Here is a 26,151-nt window from a genome sequence, read left to right as displayed (position 1 = left end):
TTCACCGGGGCATGAAAGATTACAGGGAGAAGGCAAGTACATATATATTAAGATTCAATTGCACTTAATATTCTCTCATGGAAAAGTGGAAATTCAGAAGTCTCAGATTTAAAAGCTTAACCAATAATCAGGAGCCGTCTCTTAAAAACACAGAACTTCTCCGGTTAACTGCCTATAATCCTATTTCATAGAAAAATGATCCCAGATGCAACCTTTTAAAAGTTCATTCCTCTCTCAGTCATCAGGAAAGATTCATCAATGGCAGTTAGCTTGCTCAAGTTTCTCTCTTCCAACTCCATCACCACAACCTTAAGCAGTGACACTCAACTCTATGATTAGAATCATTTCACAACATGTTTCAATGCAGCTACTCACTGCTATCAAGAGAAGTTTAATAACAATGCGGTGGAATCAGAAGACACAGACTTTATGAACTGTACAAAATCGCATGCCATAAATAGCAAAAATACCTGGATGCTAATAAAATCAAATGATACCAAAAAGTTATTCAATTTTCTACCCCACCCTCATATTCAACGATAAAGTTGTGTCATGATTCACAAATGATTATTATGGCCTTTTCCAGTAAAAATGGTAGCTTTGTCAAGCCATTTTCCACTTCAAAAACTTCAACAGATGCATTCCCATTGGTGGAACCAGAAACAATTCTCTAAATTGCAAATTAGCATCCATAAAACCATACAGTAATAAAACTAATTGTCAACAAAATATTGTCTACAAATGTAAGTTACGATGCACCATTAGGATAATATGCCATGAATTTTCTCTTATTTTACCTATTTTGTTCCAAAAACTACTTCTCAAAACCATATGTCAGAATTTCCAGATATGAGATAATGGTTTTCAAGAAGGAAGTGAAAGAATACATCCATGTGTGTACCTATTATATCAAATGACTGAAACAGGACAGGAGTGAATTAAACCACCATTTAATTTCGCTCAAACAATATTAATTAACTTGCATCATAAGTGCAGTGATGGCTAAACAATGGGAACATTAATGTGTTTCTTGCACTGAAAGTAAAGGTTCAGACCACGTCTACCATGGTTTAAAGCTTCACTACTCGGTCAGATTGGCCGAGATCATTTTTTACTACTTATGGGATTCACATATATGTACATTGATAATAAATAGAAAATTCCAGAAAATAGAATTTGGTGTCAATGAACAGTCATTGACACCAAATTAATTCACGGTCTCTACCATACCACAGACAATCCTCATCTTTCCCTCTCTCCAACTTTAAAGACATTGTTTTCTCAACCTTTCCAGTTCTGATGAAGGTTCATTAACCTAAACATTAACTGTGTTCCTCTTTCCATGATGATGCCCGTACTGCTGAGCACTTCCTGCGCTTACGATAGATTTTTGTCAACTGCAGCAATTTGCTTCTCAATTAAAGCCTCATTCTTACCATGCAACAGAACAAGAAACACAAAATTACGCATTCCATAAAAGCAAAAATCAGCAACTAAAAACTTTGATTCACAAGTACCTCACACTTTGAAAACTACCCATTAAGTGACACTTTTGTTGGGGAACAAATGTTACATTGAAACATAATAATTCAATTATCAGGATTACTCTTCCATTTGCTTTACACATTTGATTGAAAAGATCTCTTCTCCAATCACCCTCTAGGGTACAAACCAGTTACAATAAACCTGACATGGCTCTCAGCGCCAACCACAGGAGAATCCTTTCACACAGAACCAATTCTGGTGTGCCTGAAGTCTTAGTCGGTGTTTAAAACCAGCACAGTTAAATAACTTCGCTGACATTTTATTTTGTTAAATAACATTGTGTGATTTTACAATGTAGTCAAAAGCTCAGACAGAAATTTGATCACTAAAAACATTGAAAACTTAAATAATACAAACATCATCTTTTATTCATCACACTTAACCTCAAAACTTCACAGAAACCTGGAATTCCTAAAGCTAGGGCATTTCTAAGTGATTGCAAGATCTTCAGGATGTAATACCATTCATTAAAGCTTCACCACATGAATATTATTCATTAAAGACAACAAATATTTGATAGTAAGCAGAAACAATCAGGAATTTTAAAAATCTGTTGCAACACCTTCCTGAAACATTTTTGTTTAAAAGCAACACATTTAAGAATAGCTACGACAAAAAAAAACTTGATTTCTGTTGACTCGTATGTCCATTTTCCACCGACATTCCCACCACCTGCCCTCCTTCAACCCATTCTACTACAACCAGCTCTGTTCTGCCTGCCCAGGCCTTCTGCCTCCAAGATACGTCTTACACCAAGACCTCATGATTATAGATTTCACCTGGGCATTTAATTTAAGATTCATGCTCTGCACAATTCTACTTCTGCGTTCCTCTTAAGGGAATCAACTCATTCATCGCAATGATTCAGTCCTTCTGGAGTGCTTTGGTAAATCAACACTTTACATCTGTTTCTAATACTCCCATTTGCTCACATTTTGATTACTTTAACTGATGTATTTTTAAAGAGTTCTGGCTAGGGAATAATCACAATGAACATTTTTCTAAACAACTATGAATCTATCCTCTTGGATAATTGGCTCGAATCAAGTATATTTATCACCATCCTACTAAACATGAAAGAATGAAACCTGAGTGCCGACAGCCAAGTTAGCTAATAATATGGAAAGAAAGTGCATTAAATAAAACTTGAAATTTAAAATGTTGTACCATTTACCAGGAAAGAAGAGACATGAAGAATGGGAGACAAAGATTTGAAGTTAGCAAAAACACAGGGTTTCAGAGAACTTTGAAAAGCAAAGGAAAGGTTAAGCAAGAACAAGATTAAGCATTTCAGAATGCTCAGATTGGACATGACCAAGAGGGAGTTGTAGGCCTAAGTCTGTAAAGTGATTATTAGACAACATGACTTTTAATTGATTAAAGTGGAACTTGGATATCAACTGACATTCAACCATGCCAGATTAGAGGGGCACAATACAGGTTAGTATGTGGGTGAACTGAATATACTTGGCTATATTGGAATTTGTGAACAACTTGATATGCGCTTGAACCATGTCAGTGTCAGGCAGGATACGAAGATTCTATGGTCAGTTCAGGTGGGGCAATAGAAACAGCAACAGGATGTGAAGTTTCTGCAGAAAACAAAATTATTCATCTTTAACTTTGCCAGTGCTCAGCATAGTAGGGCGGTGCTTTATCCAGAAAAGAATTGTAGAATGTAGTATGTGCAAAGAAGCTGGCAAATACAGTACTTACTGATAATGCAGCTGAAGACATCACAGTCAAAGGAGTAAAGAATAGGAATGAAATCAAGAAGCAGACACAAATAAGTTGAATTCAGGACCAGAACCATGAAAAGGCCTGGCATCACAAGAAAAAGTAATGAATAACTGGCCAGTTCACCACAGAGAACAATAAAGTACTATGTTAAAAAAACACTTGATACAGTTTACTAATACTTGCTACTTTTACTGAATACTCTCAGAATGGTTACTTTTTAGTTATTGAACTAAATTTAGAAAGTTGACAATATATGCAGTGACATTACAAAGGATTAATAAAAAGCAGTACTGTCAGTAGCTGTGTCATCAAACCCAGACAAAATAAATTGATAAGTCCACAAGACACAAGAGCAGAATTGGGCCATTCAGCCCATCAGGTCTGCTCCTGTTCAATCATGGCTTATTTAATTTCTCTCTCAATCCAATTCTCCTGCCTGCTCCCTGTAACCTTTGATGCCCTAACTAATCAAAACTCTATGAACATCCGCTTTAAAAATACCCAATAACTTGGCCCCCATAGCCATCAGTGGCACTGAATTCCATCCTCTGGCTCTGGCTCAAGTAGTTCTTTTTCCCATATAGTATTCCAAATGGACGTCCTTGTACTCTGCGAATATGCCCTCCAGCACCCAGGGCATGCCCTTTTCTCACTGTTACCATCAGGTAGGAGATACAGAAGCATGAAGGCACACACTCAGCGATTCAGGAACAGATTCTTCCCCTTTGCCATCCAATTCCTGAATGGACTTTGAAGCTTTGGACACGACCTCACTTTTTTTAATATACAGTATTTCTGTTTTTGCACCTCTCTTAATAATCTATTCAATATACAAAATTGATTTACTTGTTTATTATTATATTTTATAACAGAAAGCTGTGAGTGAACGGCTGATTTTTTGGAGTGAAGGGAGTTTTTTTTACTACTCGAGGTAAAAGTGAGGCAAGACTGTGCAGGCACGTGACATCAGCCAGCAGAGCACGGGAAGTTTAAAAAGAAGACTACCATATACAGCGGGCAGCGGATGAGAGGCAGCAGAGTAATAGGGCCTTGGCTCAACGGGCTTGGGTGGTAACAAGACGAGGCGATGTAGGTTTACCTGTGTTATTTGCGGAAAGGTGGAAGTACGTGTATGAGGCCAGTTTTCTGTGCTCGGTGTCAGACGTGGGAGGTCCTGGAGTCTCCCAGCCTCCCGGACGGCTATATCTGCACCAGGCATGTCGAGCTGCAGCACCTGAGGGACTGAGTCAGGGAACTGGAGATGCAGCTCCATGACCTTCACCTGGTCAGGGAGAGCGAGGAGGTGATAGAAAGGAGTTATAGGTAAGTGGTTACACCGGGGCCACGGGAGACAGACAAGTGGGTCACAGTCAGGAGAAGGAAAGGAAAGAGTCAGGTACTAGAGAGTACCCCTGTGGCTATACACCTTGACAATAAGTACACCTGTTGGAGTACTGTTGGGGGGGGGGGGGCAGCCTACCTGGGGGAAGCAGCAGTGGTCGCGCCTCTGGCACAGAGTCTGGCCCTGTGGCTCAGAAGGGTAGGGAAAGGAAGAGGATGGCAGCAGTGATAGGGGGCTCTACAGTCAGAGAGTTAGACAGGCAATTCTGTGGACGCAGGAAAGAAACTCAGATGGTAGTTCACCTCCCAGGTGCCAGGGTCGGGGATGTTTCAGATCGCATCCAAGATATCCTGCAGTGGGAGGGAGAACAGCCAGAGGTCATAGGGCATATTGGTACCAATGACATAGGTAGGAAAAGGGAAGAGGTCCTGAAAAAAAGACTACAGGCAGCTAGGAAGGAAGTTGAGAAGCAGGACCGCAAAGGTAGTAATCTCGGGATTACTGCCTGTGCCACGCGACAGTGAGAATAGGAATAGAATGAGGTGGAGGATAAATAGGTGGCTGAGGGATTGGAGCAGGGGCAGGGATTCAGATTTCTGGCTCATTGGGACCTCTTTTGGGGCAGGTGTGACCTGTACAAAAGGGACAGGTTGCACTTGAATCCCAGGGGGACGAATATCCTGGCGGGGAGGTTTGCTAAGGCTACTGGGGAGAGTTTAAACTAGAATTGTTGGGGGGTGGGAACCAAACTGGGGAAGAGGAGGCTGGCTCACAAATAGAGAAAGCTTGTAGACAGTGCGAAAGGGATGATAGACAGATGATAGAGAAGAGACGTGCTCAGACCGAAGGTTTGAGATGTGTCTATTTTAACACAAGGGGTGCTGTGAACAAAGCGGATGAGCTTAGAGTGTGGATCAGTACTTGGAGCTATGATGTGGTGGCCATTACAGAGACTTGGATAGCTCATGGACTGGAATGGCTACTTCAAGTGCCGGGCTTTAGATGTTTCAGGAAGGACAAGGAGGGAGGCAAAAGAGGTGGAGGTGTGGCACTGCTGATCAGAGATAGTGTCACGGCTGCAGAAAAGGAGGAAGTCATGGAAGGGTTGTCTGCGGAGTCTCTGTGGGTGGAAGTTCAGAATAGGAAGAGGTTAATAACTCTACTGGATATTTTTTAGAGGCCGCCCAATAGTAACAGGGATATTGAGGAGCAGATAGGGAAACAGATCCTGGAAAGGAGTAATAGTAACAGGGTTGTTGTGGTGGGAGATTTTAATTTCCTAAATATCAATTGGCACCTCCCTAGAGCCAGGGGTTTAGATGGGGTGGAATTTGTTAGGTGTGTTCAGGAAGGTTTCTTGACATAATATGTAGATAAGCCTACAAGAGGAGAGGCCGTACTTGATCTGGTATTGGGAAATGAACCTGGTCAGGTGTCAGATCTCTCAATGGGAGAGCATTTTGGTGATAGTGATCATAATTCTATCTCCTTTACAATAGCATTGGAGAGAGATAGGAACAGACAAGTTAGAAACGCGTTTAATTGGAGTAAGGGGAATTATGAGGCTATCAGGCAGGAAATTGGAAACAGATGTTCTCAGGGAAAAATACTGAAGAAATTTGGCAGATATTCAAGGGATATTTGTGTGGAGTTCTGCATAGGTATGCTCCAATGAGACAGTGAAGTTATGGTAGGGTACAAAGCCGTGGTGTACAAAGGCTGTAATAAATCTAGACAAGAAGAAAAGCTTACAGAAGGTTCAGAGAACTAGGTAATGTTAGAGATCTAGAAGATTATAAGGCTAATGGGAAGGAGCTTAAGAATGAAATTAGGAGAGCCAGAAGGGGCCATGAGAAGGCCTTGGTGGGCAGGATTAAGGACCAAGGCATTCTACAAGTATGTGAAGAGCAAGAGGATAAGACATGAAAGAATAGGACCTATCAAGTATGACAGTGCAAAAGTGTGTATGGAACCGGAGGAAATAGCAGAGGTAATTAATGAACTTCAGCATTCACTATGGAAAAGGATCCTGATGATTATAGTGATGACTTGCAGCAGACTGAAAAGCTTGAGAATGTAGATATTAAGAAAGAGGATGTGCTAGAGCTTTTGGAAAGCATCAAGTTGGATAAGTCGCCGGGACCGGATGAGATGTACCCCAGGCTACTGTGGGAGGCGAGGGAGGAGATTGCTGAGCCTCTGGCGATGATCTTTGCATCATCAATAGGGACAGGAGAGGTTCCGGAGGATTGGAGGGTTGAAGATGTTGTTTCCTTTATTCAAGAAAGGGAGTAGAGATAGCCCAGGAAATTATAGACCAGTGAGTCTTAACTCAGTCGTTGGTAAGTTAATGGAGAAGAGCCTGAGAGGTAGCATTTATGAACATTTGGAGAGGTATAATATGATTAGGAATAGTCAGCATGGCTTTGTCAAGGGCAGGTTGTGCCTTACGAGAATTTTTCGAGAATGCAAATAAACACATTGATAAAGGCAGAGCAGTAGATGTAGTGTATATGGATTTCAGCAAGGCATTTGATAAGGTACCCCATGCGAGGCTTATTGAGAAAGTAAGGAGGCATGGGATCCAAGGGGACATTGCTTTGTGGATCCAGAAATGGCTTGCCCCCAGAAGGCAAACAGTGGTTATAGATGGGTCATATTCTGCATGGAGGACGGTGGCCAGTGGTGTGCCTCAGGGATCTGTTCTGGGACCCCTACTCTTTGTGATTTTTATAAATGACCTGGTTGAGGAAGTGGAGGGATGGGTTAGTAAGTTTGCTGATGACACAAAGGTTTGGAGGTGTTGTGGATAGTGTGGAGGGCTGTCAGAGGTTGCAGCAGGACATTGATAGGATGCAAAACTGGGCTGAGAAGTGGCAGATGGAGTTCAACCCAGATAACTGTGAAGTGGTTCATTTTGGTAGGTCAAATAGGATGGCAGAATATAGTATTAATGGTAAGACTCTTGGTAGTGTGGAGGATCAGAGGAATCTTGGGGTCTGAGTCCATAGGACACTCAAAGCTGCTGCGCAGGTTGACTCTGTGGTTAGGAAGGTGTACAGTGGATTGGTCTTCATCAATTGTGGAATTGAATTTAGTTACCAAGAGGTAATGTTGCAGCTATACAGGACCCTGGTCAGACCCCACTTGGAGTACTGTGCTCAGTTCTGGTTGCCCCACTACAGGAAGGATGTGGAAACCATAGAAAGGGTGCAGAGGAGATTTACAAGGATGTTGCCTGAATTGGGGAGCATGCCTTATGAGAATAGGTTGAGTGAACTTGGCCTTTTCTCCTTGGAGCGACAGAGATTGAGAGGTGACCTGATAGAGGTGTATAAGATGATGAGAGACATTGATCGTGTGGACAGTCAGAGGCTTTTTCCCAGGGCTGAAATGATTGCCACAAGAGGACACAGGTTTAAGTTGCTGGGGAGTAGGTACAGAGGAGATGTCAGGGATAAGTTTTTTTCCACTCAGAGAGTGGTGAGTGTGTGGAATGGGCTGCCAGCAACAGTGGTGGAGGCGGATACAATAAGGTCTTTTAAGGGAATTTTAGATAGGTACATGGAGCTTAGTAAAATAGAGGGCTATAGGTAAGCCTAGTAATTTCTAATGTTCGGCACAACTTTGTGGGCCAAAGGGCCAGTATTGTGCTGTACATTTTCTATGTTTCAATGTTTCTATTTTTTTTCTGTCTCTCTTCTAGATTATGTATTGCATTGAACTGCTGCTGCTAAGTTAACAAATTTCACGTCACATGCCGGTGATAATATACCTGATTCTGGTCTTCGACTCAGCCATATTGGAAACATCCTTTCAACACCCACTCTAAGTCAGCCTTTTAATATTTAGTAAGTTTCATTGTGCTCTTCCCTTATTCTTGTGAAGTCCAGCAAGTACAGACATAGATCCACCAAATTCTCTTCATGTGCTAACATCGTACACCTCCTCTAGACCCTCTTCAATGACAACACATCCCTCCTTAGATATGGAACTGCAAACTACTCATAACACTCCAAATGTGGCCTGACTAACATAAAAAGCTTCATAAGCAGATTCACAGCTGCAGATAAATGGGACATTATAGGATAGAGGAGAAGAATGTACATACTTCTCCTCTATCCTAAACTTTTCTTGGGCTGAATGTTCATGTGCATGGCCTAAATGATATTTGCCAGCATAACAAATTCTATTTGCCACATACTGCACATCTGGGAACTGTAATTTATTTATCGAGATGCAGTGTTGAATAGGAGCTTTTGTCCCTTTCAGTTGCACTGCCCAGCAGCCTCTGATTTAACCCCCCCCCCATCTAATCACAGCACAATTTACAATGACCAATTACCCGCTAACCAGCACATCTTTGGACGATGGGAAGAAACCAGAGCACTCAGGGAAAACTCGCGCATTCCACAGGGAGAACACACAGTCTCTTTACAGATGACATCAAAATTGAACTCTGAACTCCAATGCCCTGAACTGTAAGAGCGTCACACCATCTGCTACGCTAAAAAATGCAGGTTGTGCAAAATTCAAAGCTGAAGAGTGAGAAACAATCTTAAACACCAGATTTTAAAAGTGTACTTTGAAAACTACATAATGCAAAATTTTATCCATGAAATTTTAATTGTAAAAAGAAAAAATGCTTTACTTTAACAGATCTGACTGCTAAAGCTGGATGTGCACTACAGCAAAATAAAATCGTACGTAGCTGGTAATAAGAATATCAGTGCACTGAACCCCATGGATTACAATTAAGCAATAGACCATATTTGCAATTCAAACTATTTTGCTTCTTTTCTTTGAATTGTCTGTCCTTCTGTGTCAGCTCCCAAATGCTGAACTTCTACCTGAGCCCACACATGATCTCAGCAACTGGCCACTCTCTCACAGCACTGCATCTCCAGAGTTATGGCAGATTCTGCTTAGTTTTCCCAAATTCCCAGTTCCAGGAAGTTGTTCAGGAAGCACTGTCAGTGAAAGCTGGTCAGCCGGGAACAGTGCTCTTGAAAAGCATGCAAACGGTGCTACATATTTCCTGTAGAAAGACGGACAGCGAGTTACTTAAACATTTGAAAGAAAGATCAAATTCTTTTCGCACAAACTCAGTGGGTTGTACGTGTAACTGGATGCAATGATAGTAAGAAATTAAACTGCACAGATGAGGTTAGATGAAAAAAGATAGGAATATGGCTGTATTGAACATACAAATTAGATGGTTCTAAAGCCTGTCTATTGCTGTAAACACTTCGTGATAACGTGGAAGGGCCTTTCAGCCTAAATATACAAGATGCATGGAGGTAATCACAATAACAGATAAGAGGGGAATGTAAGTTGGAATTAGAACACTACTTTGAAAGACATCTTAAAAAAGGTGACATAAAAACTTCTCAAATAACCCTAACCCAATTGTGAGTTGCAAACAGTTATAGGATAGATCAACCTACTGAGCAGCACCTATTCAGGAAAATCCTACACACTAATAGTTGTTTGCTGTGTGGGTGTGTCTAGGACACATTATATTTCTTTCTGGAACTCAACTGACAGATGTTCAAAGTTCAAATTTCAAAGTAAATTTATTATCAAAGTACATATATGTCACCATATACAATCCCGAGATTCATTTCCTTGTGGGCATACTCAATAAATCCAGAATAGAATATGAACCACAATAGAATCAGTGAAAGACCACATCAACTTTGGTGTTCGACCAGTGTGCAAAGAACAACAAGGAATACAAATACAAAAGAAAGAGATAATAATAAATAAATAAACAATAAATATTGAGAACATAAGATAAAGAGTCCTTGAAAGCGAGTCCATTGGTTGTGGAAACATTTCAATGATGGGGCAAGTGAGGCTAACTGAAGTTATCCCCCTTGGTTCAAGAGCCTAATAGTTGAAGGATAATAACAGTTCCTGAACCTGATGTTGTGCACCCAGAGGCTCCTGTACCTTCTTCCTGATGGAAGCAGTGAGAAGAGACCATGATGGATGCTGTTTTCCTGCAATAACACTGTGTAGATGTGTTCAATGGAGGGGAGGCTTTACCTGTGATGGACTGGACTGTATCCACTACTTCTTGTAGGATTTTCTGTTCAAGGATATTGGTGTATCCAGACCGGGATGTGACGAAACCAAACAATATACACTCCATCACACATCTATAGAAGTTTGTCAAAGTCTTAGATGCCATGCTGAATCTTCGCAAACTCTTTAAGGTAGCAGAGGTCTTGCTGTGCTTTCTTCATAATTGCACTTAAGTATTGGGCCCAGGACAGGTCCTCCGAAATGATAACACAGAGGAATTTAACATTACTAACCCTCTCCACCTTTCATCCTTTGATGAGGATTGGTTCATGGACCTCTGGTTTACTCCTCCTGAAGTCAATAATCAGCCCTTTGAACTTATTGATATTGAGCAAGAGGTTATTAGGGTTGCGGGACAAGACGGCATCCCAGGGCGGGTACTCAGAGTGTCAGTGACACAACTGGCAACTGTTTGCAAACATTTTTAATCTCTCCCTCTCCCAGTGTAGAATGCCCTCCTGCTTCAAACATCCACCGTTATCCCTGTACCTAAAAAACTCAAGGTAACATGTCTGAACGACTAGTGTCCTGTTGCACCTACCTCAATGATAACCAAATGCTTTGAGAGGCTGGTCAAAGACTACATCTGCAGCATGTTGCCACCCACACTGGACCTGCTACAATTCGCCAACCAACACAACCAAAGTCATCACCCTGACAAAGTGGTGTCAAGAAAACAATCTCTCCCTCAATGTCACAAAAACAAAGGAGCTGGTTGTGGACTACAGGAGGAATGGAGACGGGCTAACCCCTATTGACATCAATGGATCTGGGGTTAAGAGGGTGAACAGCTTCAAGCTCCTCAGTATAAACATCACCGAGGATCTCACATGGTCTGTACATACTGACTGCATGGTGAAGAAAGCATAACAGCACCTCTTTCACCTCAGACAGTTGAAGAAGTTCGGCATGAGTCCCCAAATCCTAAGGATTTTCAATTGAGAGCATCCTGACTGGGTGTATCACTGCCTGGTATGGGAACTGTATTTCCCTCAATCGCAGGACTCTGCAGAGAGTGGTGTGGACAGCCCGCGTATCTGTAGGCGTGAGCTTCCCACTATTTAGGACATTTGCAAAGACAGGTGTGTAAAAAGAGCCCAAAGGATCATTGGGGACCCGAGTCACCCCAACCATGAACTGTTCTAGCTGCTACCATCTAGGAAATAGTATTGCAGCATAAAAGCCAGGACCAATAGGCTCTGGGGCAGCTTCTTCCACCAGGCCATCAGACTGATTAATTTACACTGATACAATTGTATTTCTAAGCTATAATGACTGTTCTGTTGTATATCTCACTGTACATATTATTTATTACAAAGATTTTTATCCCTCAGGCATGTGAAAGATACAAAAAATAAAGTCAATTCGTAATTGAGTGAGTGAGTGGCACCATCAGCCAGATTTTCAATCTCCCTCCTGCATGCTGATTCGTCACCACCTTTGATTTGATCTATAGCAGGATCCATTGATGTCAAACTTGAATATGGCATTGGAGCTGTGCCTAGCCACACAGTTACTAGTGTAAAGCGAGTAGAGCAGGGGGCTAAACACACAGCCTTCTGATGCACCTGTGCTGATGAAGATTGTGGAGGAGATGTTGCCAATCCAAGCTGACCGGGGTCTACAAGTGAGGAAATCACGGATCCAGTTGCACAAGGAAGTATTGAGCCCAATGTCTTGAAGCTTATTGATTGTTTTGAGAGGTTAATGGTATTGAATGTTGAGCTGAAGTCAATAAAGAGCATCCTTATATTTGCACCTTCCAGGGTTGAGTGAAGAGCCGATCAAATGGCATCTGCTGTGGACTTGTTGCTCTGATAGGCAAATTGGAGTGGATCCAAGTCACTTCTCAGGCAGGAGTTGATACGTTTCATCAACAACCTCCCAAAACACTTCTTCACTGTGGATCTAAGTGCTACTGGGCAATAGTCATTGAGATAAGTTTCCATGTTCGTTTAGGCACCAATATAATTGAAGCCTGCTTGAAGCAGGTGAGTATTTCAGACTACCGAAGTGAGAGGTTAAAGATATCAGTGAACACTCCAGGCAGTTGATCAAAGGTCTTTAGTATTTGGCCAAGTACCCAGTCAGAGCCAGGTGCTTTTTGTGGGATCACCCTCCAGAGGGCTGCTCACATGTCAGCCTCAGAGACCGAAATCACAGGATCAGTGATTTCTGTCTTTTCACAGCAAGGAAGCCCATAAATGCAGGTGCATATATACTCAGCACCTCCTGTACCTAATAAAGTAGCCACTGAATGCACATTCATGGTCTTCTGCTGCTGTGTAGCGCATCCACTTAGCGGTTTGACCTGTTGTACATTCAGAGATGCTCTTGTGCATACTAATCTTGTAACGTGTGGTTATTTGAGTTGCTGTTGCTTTCCTGTCAGCTTGACAGGACTGACCATTCTCTTCTGACCTCTCTCATTTGCAAGGCATTTTCGCCCACAGAAAGGCTGTTCACTGGATGTTTTTTTTGTTTCTCACACATTTCACTGTAAACTCCAGAGATCGTTGTGCATGACAATCCAGACAGATCAGCAGTTTCTGAGACCGTCAAACCATCCTATCTAGCACCAACAATCATTCCATGGTCAGTCTCTCAGATCAACTTGAAAAATAACTGACCCTCTTGACCATTTCTGCATGCTTTCATGCATTGTGTTGCTGCCACATGATTGGCTGACTCGATATTTGCTTTATCAAGGTGTACAGGTATACCTAACAAAGTGGTCACAGTGTATTTTTGTTGTTTCACAAGGAAAGCTAAAAGAAAATGACACACAAATTGTTAGCTTATTTCAGATTCAGAATCATTTGTCATGTACGCCAAAGGTACAGAGGAGACGTCAGGGGTAAGTTTTTTTTTAAAAACGTAGAGAGTGGTGAGTGCTAAGAATGGGCTGCCAGCGGCGGTGGTGGAGACAGAAACGATAGGGTCTTTTAAGAGACTCCTGGTTGGATACATGGAGCTTAGAAAAACAGAGGGCTATGGGTAAGCCTAGGTAGTTCTAAGGGAAGTACATGTTCGGCACAGCTTTCTGAGCCAAAGGGCCTGTATTGTGCTGTAGGTTTTCTATATTTCTAAAGTGCAATTAAATTCCATGTTCACTTGAGTCTCTTACAGCATACAGTAAACATGGTAATAAATTCAACAATAAATAAAGCAACCAGCACAAAATAGTGCAAAGACTGGTGCAGTCTGAAGTAGTACTAAAAGACTGTTTTAAAGAGCGTGAACACTCACAAGCAAGAAGGTCCCGATGGATTACCTGGTAAGGTTCTGAAAACCTGTGCCAACCAACTAGCGGGAGTATTCAAGGACATTTTCAACCTCTCACTGCTATGGGCAGAAGTTCCCACTTGCTCCAAAAAGGCAACAATCATACCAGTGCCTAAGAAGAAAAATGTGGGCTGCCTTAATGACTATTGCCTGGTAGCACTCACATTGACAAGTGATGAAATGCTTTGAGAGGTTGGTTATGACTAGTCTGAACTCATGCCTCAGCAAGGACCTGGACCCATTGCAATTTGCCTATTGCCACAATAGGTCAATGGCAGATGCAATCTCAATGGCTCTCCACACGGCTTTAGACTGCCTGGACAACACAAATATCTACATCAGGATGCTGTTCATTGACTACAGCTCAGCATTTAACACCATCATTCCCATAATCCTGATTGAGAAGTTGCAGAACCTGGGCCTCTGTACCTCCCTCTGCAACTGGATCCTTGACTTCCTAACCGGAAGACTATAATCTGTGCGGATTGGCGATGACATATCCTCCTTGCTGATGATCAACACTGGCACACCTCAGGGATGTGTGCTTAGCCCACTGCTCTACTCTCTGTATACATATGACTGTGTAGCTAGGCATAGCTCAAATACCATCTATAAATTTGATGACGATACAACCGTTATTAGTAGAATCTCAAGTGGTGATGAGAGGTGTACAGGAGTGAGATATGCCAACTAGTGGTGTGGTGCCGCAGCAACAACCTGGTACTCAACATCAGTAAGACGAAAGAGCTGATTGTGGACTTCAGGAAGGGTAAGACGAAGGAACACATATCATTCTTCATAGAGGGATCAGAAGTGGAGAGAGTGAGCAGTTTCAAGTTCCTGGGTGTCAAGACCTCTGAGGATCTAACTTGGTCCCAACATATCGATGTAGTCATAAAGAAGGTAAGACAGCGGCTATACTTTATTAAGAGATTTGGCATGTCAACAAATACACTCAAGAACTTCTACAGTTGTACCGTGGAGAGCATTCTGACAGGCTGCATCACTGTCTGGTATGGAGGGGCTACTGCACAGGGCCAAAAGAAGCTGCAGAAGGTTGTAAATCTAATCAGCTCCATCTTGGGTACTAGCCTACAAAGTACCCAGGACATCTTTAGGATGCGGTGTCTCAGAAAGGCAGCGTCCATTATTAAGGACCTCCAGCACCCAAAGCATGCCTTTTTCTCACTGTTACCATCAGGGAGGAGATACAGAAGCCTGAAGGCACACACTCAGTGATTCAGGAACAGCTGCTTCCCCTCTGCCATCCGATTCCTAAATGGACCTTGAAGTTTTGGATACTACCTCACTTTTTTAATATACAGAATTTCTGTTTTTGCACATTCTTTTAAATCTATTCAATATACGTAATTGATTTACTTGTTTATTTATTATGTTTTAATTTACTTATTATTTTTTTCCTCTCTCTGCTAGATTATGTATCGCATTGAACTGCTGCTACTAAGTTAACAAATTTCACGTCACATGCCGGTGATAATAAACCTGATTCTGATTCTGAAAAGACAATAATGAAATAGGCAAGGGGTAGAATTAAAGATTCCCAGAACCTGGCATTACCATTGGAAAGGGGGTTCTGAAAGAGTAGTTGGTTCAGATGTCGTATAAAAAAAAAAATGAGGAAACGACTGTTCTCAAGTCTGGACATTTAGACTTCCAAGCTTCTTTATCTCTCAAAGCGTAGAAGAATTAAAAGGAAATGACCAGGCCACCCTTGGCAATACTGTGAGCCTTGCTGAAACAAAGCACCATGAAGATGGTCTTGATGAAAAGTAACAAGCCCACTGTGAACTCACCATCTTTCCTACAGTGGAATGTACATCTGTGGACATTTCAGTGAATCCTCTTTGACAAGCCAAATCTACTCAGTTGCCTCAGAAAATAAATACATGGATGTGTCTTTTTGAATCACTACATCATTGTGAAACAACCAGGTGAGGGATGGTGATATGAATTCCTGGGCTGTGCCACAAGCCACAGCCATGTGCTATAGTAATGAACCAGTGAGTTTGGTTGTGCAGAGCTCACGTTCTTCCATGTAACACATTGACCCCTCGGTTAATGGCAAGGCTCCATTGCATAAAAAGGTAGGGACCCCTGAGAGACTGCTGCTGGTGAAACAGATTTTAAAATCTTATTTTCCAATTCAAGCTTATATTAGGTAAATATGCAACATCACCCCAGTATTATGACATTTTTAAAAAGCAATTGGGATTTAAAATGCTATACTATTTTCAGATACACTTTAACATTTAGCTTTTAGAAATGGGCCAGTTTTGGAAGCCCTCAAGCTATTTTCATAATGTGTTTCAGATGTATTGTCCTGATTGCAAGGATGAACACCACTGCTTTGAGGATCTTGACCTGAGCTGGCAACACCGACTGCTGTTCGAGTCTCCCCCTCTCCCACAGTTCTTACCAAGGACTCTTCAGGCTCCTCACTTGGTAACCAACCTGAGGAAATCTTCATCACCAAGTTATAAAAGGAAACCCCTGTAGTTTTATAAAAGCGATATTATTAAATTATCAAATGTAGTGAACTGATATTTATAGAGAAAAACACATCTCTCTCTCTCTCTATGAATTGAGGAATATAAACTCCTGTGGAATTTATATGAAGCCATGTTTGTAATTCCAGTCAGAGCTCCTGAGTGATGGTATTAGCTCAGTAAGTGAATATCTACAATGCCCGATACTGGAACTTGAGAATCAGGGATTTTCCAGATGGCTCCCTGATCAGGACAGAGTTAGTTCTTGGCAGGGGAGCTTTCCTGGACTAGTCATGTTCAGCTCCCAGTGGAGAGGTGGGGACAAGATACGAGTCAACATGTCTACAGCTGATTGCTCTGCACTGGGTAGTATTTGTGTGCCATCATCACGCAAACAAGAAACTGAACTTTACCATCTACTTAGAAAAGCCAAGTAGAATAGGAGAAGTATGTTAAAGTTACCTGGGGTAGAGGAAATGATAAAATGAATGATACTGGCAGTGTGCCACTATTCTCATCTATGGAAGGAAGGATTCAAATACCTGACAGGCAGCTTTTCAAACCAACCAACATTACTTAACTTGGCACCAGGTTTAAATCATAAGTCTTCACAGAAAGCACTACACAATGTTTCAATGAAAATTTGTAACATGTAACCTAAAACTTACATTAATTTCTAAACCAAATATGACACATCTTCCCATTCAGAAATCAAATGTTGTTTGGCAGCAGTACAAAAGAGTGGATTTTATTACTAATACTGCATATCATAACTGCTTTTTAAAAAAGAAATAGGGCTGGAATCTATTACATAAAATAGCAACTGCCTGAAATGAATAAAAGGACTTTGTCAAACAATTCATAAACAGTGACATAACATAGATTAAATGTTTTTGTTGGTGATGATCAATTTATTTGCTAGTGTTTGTGTCAAATGGGAGCAAACAACTTCTTTAAACCGCTATCCAGCTACATGATCTATTGATATACTACTGCACAGAAGATGCCCTAGCTTCCTCCCACAATTCCTTCATGTTTACAAAGAAAGCCATTCAGCCTAATGTACCTGTGCCTGCCCTTCAAAATTTCAAAATCTTTAAACTTTAATTTTCTTTATCAAATTCTTTAGGATTTTGAACTCCACTTTTAAAACACATCCTTTAAGCCCTGAACAATAGGAGAAGGAGGTCACGCTCCTCGTGCCTCCTCCATCATTCAATATCACAGCTGCTCTTCTCTACCAGTTCCCTATATCCCTCAATCTTTCAACTATTTATCTACCTCCATCTTAAATTTACCGACTGATCTGACCTCCACCACTTACGGGCAGTGAATTCTAAGGTTCATAGCCTTCTCTGATGTTTGTTTCCTCTCTTTCTTTAAAAACACACCTCAGTTTAACATGACTGGCCTCTTCAACTCTATTCAGAGTGAAGCCTTCTTGGTCTGTCCTCAACTGTCTTACACTCCTCGTTTCTTTCTAGAGTTTTTTTTTCCACCATCTCTCAAAGACATTCTTCCAGCAATGTGGCACACAAACTCAGAAGCAACGCTTACTTAGTGATTCAGTTTCACCATCACTTCCATTTGGAATGTTGCACCTTGATAAGGGACACACAATTTGTCCTACCACTTCAATGAACTTGTAGCTGAGAACCTGGGTTCAGACAAATACATCAACCAAGCTCTTTAACGAGCAATCTTTTCATTCCTGGGCTTGCCACAGCACCTGCTACAACCCAATGCCCTCACCGGGCAATGCCCTCAATGAGCTCACAGGTGTCTCTAATCCTGAATCTCCTTTAAAATTGCACTATATAGATCTGATATTTCCTTCTTATTAATTCAGATAAAATGCACCACTTTGCATAAAATTACATTCAAAATTTGTCCATTGAGGATTAATACAAGCTGCTAATTTATCTCCATGTGGTATTTTAAGTCATCAGACCTACCCTTCCTTAAACAAGGTGATTCCTACTAAGCTTTTCAAATGCATAATCCTCTTCTTTCCCTTCCTTTTCTTCCCTAAAGCTGCACTTAATCATTTCTTGTACAAGGTTGGCTGACTTCTGCTCCAATTCTATGGGTTTTGAGGTGATGGCAAGGCCAATGTGGAACCAAAAGGCATTACTGCTGGTCAGGTAGTGAGTACTTTAAGGGACAGACACATGTATGTTTGAGCTGCAAATACTCTTGATAGTCCTGAAAGATCCACGTATGCCATGATCATGTGAGAATCCCGAGACCTCTTGCACTCTCCCTACCCATCACCCTATATCTCCCCTCCACAACAAAAAGTGGAAACCCAGAAGGCTGACAAAACTTCTACTTACACCAAAGCACAAAACCTTTCAAGTGAAACACTTGCTGCAATCAACATTCTAAAATTATATTGCCAAGGATATATAATTTCTAAATATTTCAAATTGTTTTTGTAATATTATCAACGGTTTCTACGTTGTTACTTCAGTTCTGAACCACTCTTTAAATAACATTTTATATTTTGTGATGAGGTTAAATTCAAAGCATTAGTCTGTAAAACCCTAACTTCGCAAAAGTTTTGTTACCTAGGACCACCTCGACCACAGTAAGACCTATGTTAGGCTGCTGTTTATTGATCACACCTCAGCGTTCAAGGCCATCATACCCCTCCGTAGTAATCACTAAACTTCAACCTTGGGTCTCTTTAGGCCCCTCTGCAACTAGATTCTAGCTTTCTTATTGGGAGACCACAGTCAGTAAAGATTGGTAACAACATCTACTCCTTGCTGACAGTCAACACAAGTGTACCTCAAAGATGCATGTCTCTCTACACCCACAAATGTGTGGCTAAGCACAGTTCAAACATCATCTGTAAATTTGCATATATCACCACCGTTTTTGGCAGAATTTCAGATGTACTGGAGTGAGACAGATCTGCTGGTTGAGTGGTGTCGCAATTACAACATTGCACTTAACATCAGCAAGACCAAGGAACTGATTGTGGACTTCAGGAAAGGGAAGTCAGGACACACACCAGTCCTCAGTGAGGAGCCAGTCGCGAAAAGGCTGAGCAGCTTCAAGATCCTGGGTGTTAAGAGAGGATCTATCCTCCGCATGACACACTGAAGCAATCATGAAGAAGGCACGCCAGCTCTTCTATTTTGTTTAAAGTTTGAGCTTTACTAGGTCACCAAAGACTCCTGTAAATTTCTACAGCTGTACAAGGAGAGCATTCTGACTAGTGGCAGCACTGCCCAGTATGCAGGATTCAATGCACAAGATCAACAGTGCTGTGGACTCAGACAGTTTCACTGCAGCCACAACTCTCCCTGCCATCCAGAGCATCTTCGGAAGCAGTGCCTCAACAAGGTACCACACATCACTCAGGACTCTCACCATCCTGGACGTGACCTCTTCTTGTTATTACCATCGGGAAAGAGGTACAAGAGTCAATAAAGCTCAATGATTTGTGAGCTGCTCTGCTCCTCCATCAGAGTGCTTGATGGTCTGCAAACCCATGAATCTCATCCCATTACTCCATTTTGTACTATTTATTTTGCAATTCATAGCAACTTCATGTCTCTTTATTGAACTGTTGCCGCAATGAATGAATTTCATGCCACATTAGACAGTGATAATAAACCCGATTCAGATTAAGTTCATAGTAATATCTCACATTGTGAAATGGATATACAGATATAGTGCTTTTGTAACTTCAATTTTATTTGGTGCTACCAATGTCAGCATTGCAGAGATACTTGACAACTAATCCATGATGGCAACAGAATTACTTCGGAGTACGTGAAACACACAGTCTCAGAATATCATTGCTGCTCACACAACAGCTCCAATAATAAACATCTCTGAACTTACACGGGTGGATTCATATTACTACAACTTATCCATGGCAACCATTTCATCCAAAAAAAAACCCAAGGTTTCAATAACAAACCTAATATGCACAGTAATTGCTGTACATCAAAGGTGCTAAGCAACCATAAACATTGGCAGCAATATTAAATAGGTTTATGCAAGCATTGCATCCGATCATAGTTCTCACCTTTACTACTCAGCAAGTGTTTAATTTTTGTGAATGACTCCACTAGATTATAAATATGTGCAAGTGTACTTCGTATATGAAAGTTCAGTCATTGTCCAGTACATTCCATAAAATGCTTAACCGCTGATTAAAGTAGCTGCTTCTCACTTCACAAACAACAGGACTGATTTTCACCTGCTAACATATATTCCGCATATTACAAACTGGATTCTCCTCAACAGGGCAAGACTTCACTTGGAAGCATTTCATGCTTGTGCACAGCTCCACTTAATTAGGAAGGCAGTAAGGCTCACACTCCCATTTTTAAATCATCTCTGTCTGAAAGTCACCACTCAGCCCATGGATAAAAGCTCATCACAAAACATGCCGCAAGTTCTCTGCACAATCTCCCAGAGTTGATGCACAATATTTTTCTCTGCCATCCAAATTCTACAATTCTCGTGTGAGAAAGTTTCCTGAGGCAGTCCTTCAGGATTGAGGATCACCTGTTTTCACCAAAAGAGAACAATGTGACTGTGTGTAAATTTCCACTAATGTTTGCTGGTCATTGCACACCAACTACAAGGGTTTGGCACAGCTGGGCCTAGGTCCAATAGTAAGGAGAACCAAGACTAGATTATTCTACACAGACTCTCTCTAGGTATGTACAAACATACTCTTGACCACAATGCCCCCTAAACACAAAGACTTCATCTTCCATGCATTCTCTTCTTTTCCCTCCCTCCCTCAGACTGCTTCCACCAGTGCTCACACTCTACTCCCTTTCCCTTCACTCACCTCCGCCTCCTCATTCAACCCTTTCCCCCTTCCTTCTCCTCTTAAATCCCAGACAATCATAGTGCCTCTCTGCTCCCCCATCCCCAGCAGCTCACTTACTTCAAGAGAAAGGTCACCAATGAATCTTTTCAGAAGATCACCTCCAACAGATTTCATCAACCATGCCACACAAAACCTGAAGCCATGCCCAGAACCAAGACACCTTCAAGAAAGAGCAAGGAGAACCTGCCCCTCTGATGTTGCCCAACGGTAAATAGCTGGGTCCTAACATGCAGTTTCTCACTGGACAGGAACAGACTCATCCTGCAAGAGTGGGCCACCACCTTCAAGAGTCACAAATAATGAACCTTGGGTCAGGGTCTGGCAGCAGGCACTTTCCAATCTTCTGGAAATCTCTCTCACTCCCACATTCCTTCCCTAAAACCATTTTTTTCTTATTTTTTTTACGTCTAGCACACAGTTCAACTAATTTATAGTAATCAGCCAACCACCTACCTTCTGCACAACTGTCCCACTCTCCTAATTTCCCTGGTGCTCTTTCTCCTGCTCTTGTTTTACACTCCCATGGCGACCCCAATAATCCTGATAATATCACTGCACCCCAATACTTATCATCTTGGCCCTCGACTTAACTGGACAAGGCATGTTGCAATATGCCTTGTTTTGAACTTTATTATTATGTTTATTGGAAGTGAAAAATTCTTAGAGCCATCTGCAGCCTTGTCAGTGACAGAACAAGTTTGCTTTAAGGATTGAATAATAGATATTCATCTTAAATATTATGAGCCAAAAGGTACAGAGAGAAAAAAAAATTGGAAAAAGGAAAAACAATGTTTTCTTCACCCATTTTATCTCAGAACTACTTAAATTGCTTTCTGAAAATTCTGATGGTTTGCCATCTGTTTTACCAAGTAATATTTGCCAATCTTTCATCGATTCAGTGGGCCCTAATTCACACTCTGCCTTTACTGAAAGGTTTATTAGAACACCATATATCAATAGCAAAAGGTTTGCGAATTGTAAACACAATTTGTTTGGTTCCTAAATGAATGATTTTTTTTTAAAAACACAAATTTGACCTTAACTCACTAATGTGTTTGATTAGCCACAGAATACTGGGTAATTCCAATTACTCATCGTAAATGTGAAGCTGGCAAAATGAAAAATGTTTCAACTTTAAATCTTCTGCAACGTCCTTTTTCCGATAATACAAGCATTCAAACTTATTTTTTTGCCAGGTGTTTGATTGTTTCTATACTTTGAAGTAATTGAACATAAAAACCATGGCAAGATTATTTTACTAATCCTGGAGTGACACTGAAATGGCAGAGTCTAAAAAATGCTTGAAAGTTTGCTCACGTTACAAATTAAATGCTACAAAAAAAGAACAGCTTGTAGTTGTGTATCTTCTGGTTTTTTTTTTCAACAATTGCTTTTTTGTAGCATTTAATTTGTAATGTAAGTAAACTTTCAAAGCAAATTTTTTCTGTGTTGTTGGGAAAAGGACGTTGCAAAAGAGGTAAAGTTGAAACATTCTTCATTTTGCCAGCTTCAGATTTACAGTGAGTAATTGAGATCACCCAGTATTCTGTGGCTAATCAATCATAGAATATATCTATGTTGATTCCTGCAAGTTAATTGCGAGTCTATTATTAATTAGCTGCTAAACATCCATCGTAAATAACCCAAGATGAAATCTGGGCAATAATCTCATTTGTCAATTGTGCAACATCAGAGTAGGTTTTCTAATCTACATATCCAGTTACTTTTTGCTTTCAAATACACAAAGTCTCATTCCAGACAGAAGCGGGATAGTCCCCATGAACTGGATTGAATCATAGTTTGTTAATTAGTTTGATTGGACAAAATTAGTCAAAATTAATCACACCAATTTCCCACACAATCATTTTTGGTAACTAATAAGAACCTGAATTTTCAACACAGGCTTTAAAAGGAAAGTGAACCAATGGTTTATCACCAGTTTTAGAATCACACAAATCAGAAGACTGGTTAATGCAAGTCAATTCTCATTTCCTGGAGAAATATCAGAGAGTTCAACAAGATACAGAGATAAAATGGAACTGTCGTTAAACTATGCACTAAAAAGGTTGGTCTCTGCTGAATAGGCAATACTTGAACTGAATTTTTTTTTTCCCCTTTCCAAGATTTCTTAAAGAAAGGTTGAGGGAAAAAAAATCAATAACTGAAGGCACAGAACTGAGGGTGTCAAGATGAAAACAGTAAAAATGGATTGCCAAAGCATAAATAATGAAAGATTAAAAAGGAGAGTGAGCATGGAATTCTAGCATAAATTAAGAGTACAAGTGGTAGGAACCAGACTCAAAATTTGCTATTGATATAGTGATGACAACACCAGAGGAACGCATAATGTCAATCTGCAATAGTTATGACAAGCAGGAAAATGACAAATGAAATGGGCAACATTAGAACTACGTTTAGGAGATGGAACAGTGCTATCTTAGAGCAGGGGTCCCCAACCTTTTTTGCACTGCGGACCGGTTTAATATCGACAATATTCTTGCGGACCGGCTGACCTGGGTGGGTGGGGGGGGGGGTAGGGTTGCCAACGGACAAGAGCAGCAGTCAAATACGTTGTGTTTACACCGAAAAAGACTACAATGACCGTGAAGCCTTGCGCGGGCACCAGTACGCATGCACGTCGTCACCTGCCGATTTTCTTTCCCCTGCAAATCCTTTTTGGCGATTCTGTTCGGGGGGGGGGTATTAATCACGACCGGAATATAGGCGATAAGTAGCTAATAAACCCTTTTAGAAATGAAATTGAGTGTATCTAATGAATTTAATATTAAACACACAGCGCATATTTTCCTCGCATGAATATAGTGATAAGTCAATTATCAGGAGAGCTTGAAGTAAGTGTTGAACGAACTTCCAGTAGAAGTGGCAGAAGCAGGTTCGATATTATCATTTGAAGAAAAATTGTACAGGTATATGGACAGGAAAGGAATGGAGGGTTATGGGCTGAGTGCAGGTCGGTGGGACTAGGTGAGAGCAGCGTTCGGCACGGACTAGAAGGGCAGAGATCGCCTGCTTCCATGCTGTAATTGTATATAAGTCAATATCATCATAACATTTAAAGTAACGTTTGGATATTAAACACACAGCGCATATTTTCCCCATATGAACATATAAAATCAGTGCAACAATATCGCTGAATCAGTGGGAGCCCTGGGCTTGTTTTCCTGCAACAAGATGGTCCTATCGAGGGGTGATGGGAGACATCGATACTCGAAGGGGGTTCCTTATGTCCAGTCTATTCCACAATTTAGTTTTCATTGCATTCATTGCAGAAAACTCCACTTCTCAGAAAAATGTTGGAAATGGAAGCAACGTTTTCAGTGCTTTCGTGGCTATCTCAGGATATTTAGCCTTGACTTTGATCCAGAATGCCGACAGAGATGTTATGTCAAACATATTTCTCAGCCTGCCATCATTTGCAAGCTCGAGGAGTTGATCTCTTTCCCGCGCAGACATGGATGACACGCGGGCAATGACCGCGCATGCGTTATAGCTCAACAGTGGCCGTGACCGGGAATGAGGAAAGGTCCAGCTGACTCCTATCGGCAAATCATATCGTTTCCTCGCAGCCCGGTAGCACATGCTTTGCGGCCCGGTACCAGTCCGCGGCCCGGTGGTTGGAGACCGCTGTCTTAGAGCATATCAATGTTACAAGGATGATCTGGAAATCTAGAAACCCATGAAGGTGGATAAATCTGCAGCACCTGACCCAGTGCACCCTTGGATGTTACAGAAGCACTTAATAGAAAACTTATGAGTGCATTAAACATGGAGAAGATAATCACCATGATTTCACCAGGAATGGAGGTCTTTAGTTACAAGCAGAGAGTGAAATGCTGGGATAATTGTCACTGCAGCACAGGAGACTGAAGTTTTTAAAAATGTTGGGCATACTGATAAGCTAGTTAGATAGAGCCTTTTTCCAAGGACAGGGCATCAAAAAAGTAGAGAGCATAGGTGAGAGAGTGAGAGAGTGAGAGAGAGAGACACACACACACACACATAGTGTCTCTCTCTCTCTCCTGAAAGAGTGCTTCCATAGAAAGTAGTAGGTATGAGGAATAAACTGCCTAAAAAGGGCAGCAAAGGAACATACAATCAAGAAATTTTATAAAGCATTTGGCCAAGAACATGCACAGGATGAAAATAGAGGGATGTGGGTGAATTGCTGTAAAATTGGATTTGTGCAGTTTAGGTCAATGGATGGATTAGTCTGAAAGGCCTGTTTCATTGGTGTATTACTTCGAGTGATGGAGGAGATTGCTTTGGCCCTGCCAGGGATTTTTGCAGAGATTAGACATGGATTGGATGATAGCTAACACGGTGTCTTTCTTTAAGAAAGTTAACAGCAATAAGTCAGGCTACTGCAAGCCCGTGAGCCCCTTGTCTGTTAAAAAGGTTCCTGAGAGACAAGATTTATTTGTATTCTGAAAGGCAAGGAGTGATTAGGGAATAGTCAGCATAGCTTTGTTCGTGGGAGATCAAGTCTCTCAAATTTGATTCAGTTTCTATTGAAAAGGGTGGCCAAAAGATTGATGCGGGCAAAGTGGACATCGGCAAAGTGAATACTGTCAACGTGAACTTTAGAAAGGCTTTTTCACAAAGCCCCATAAGGGGTTCAATACACAGGATTCAGGGTGGATACAACATTGTCTTGGTGGTATAAAGCAGAAGGTGTGAAAAACAAGAGAAAATCTGCAGATGTTGGAAATCTAAGCAACGCACACAAAATGCTGGAGGAGCTTAGCAGGCCAGGCAGC

At 41.2% G+C, this 26,151-nt stretch overlaps 1 protein-coding gene across 4 annotated transcripts in view; it reads right to left on the bottom strand.

Moving 5' to 3' along the window:
• The window catches only part of LOC140201358 (rho guanine nucleotide exchange factor TIAM2-like), a 278,281-nt gene that overhangs the window by 231,191 nt on the left and 20,939 nt on the right, over positions 1 to 26,151 (bottom strand). The gene's annotated exons all lie outside the window — the stretch shown is intronic.

The sequence above is a fragment of the Mobula birostris genome, chromosome 8 (assembly GCF_030028105.1).
Source record: "Mobula birostris isolate sMobBir1 chromosome 8, sMobBir1.hap1, whole genome shotgun sequence".
NCBI lineage: Eukaryota > Metazoa > Chordata > Chondrichthyes > Myliobatiformes > Myliobatidae > Mobula > Mobula birostris.
Note: the sequence above shows the minus strand (reverse complement) of the source record. Positions and strands in the feature narration are given on the sequence as shown.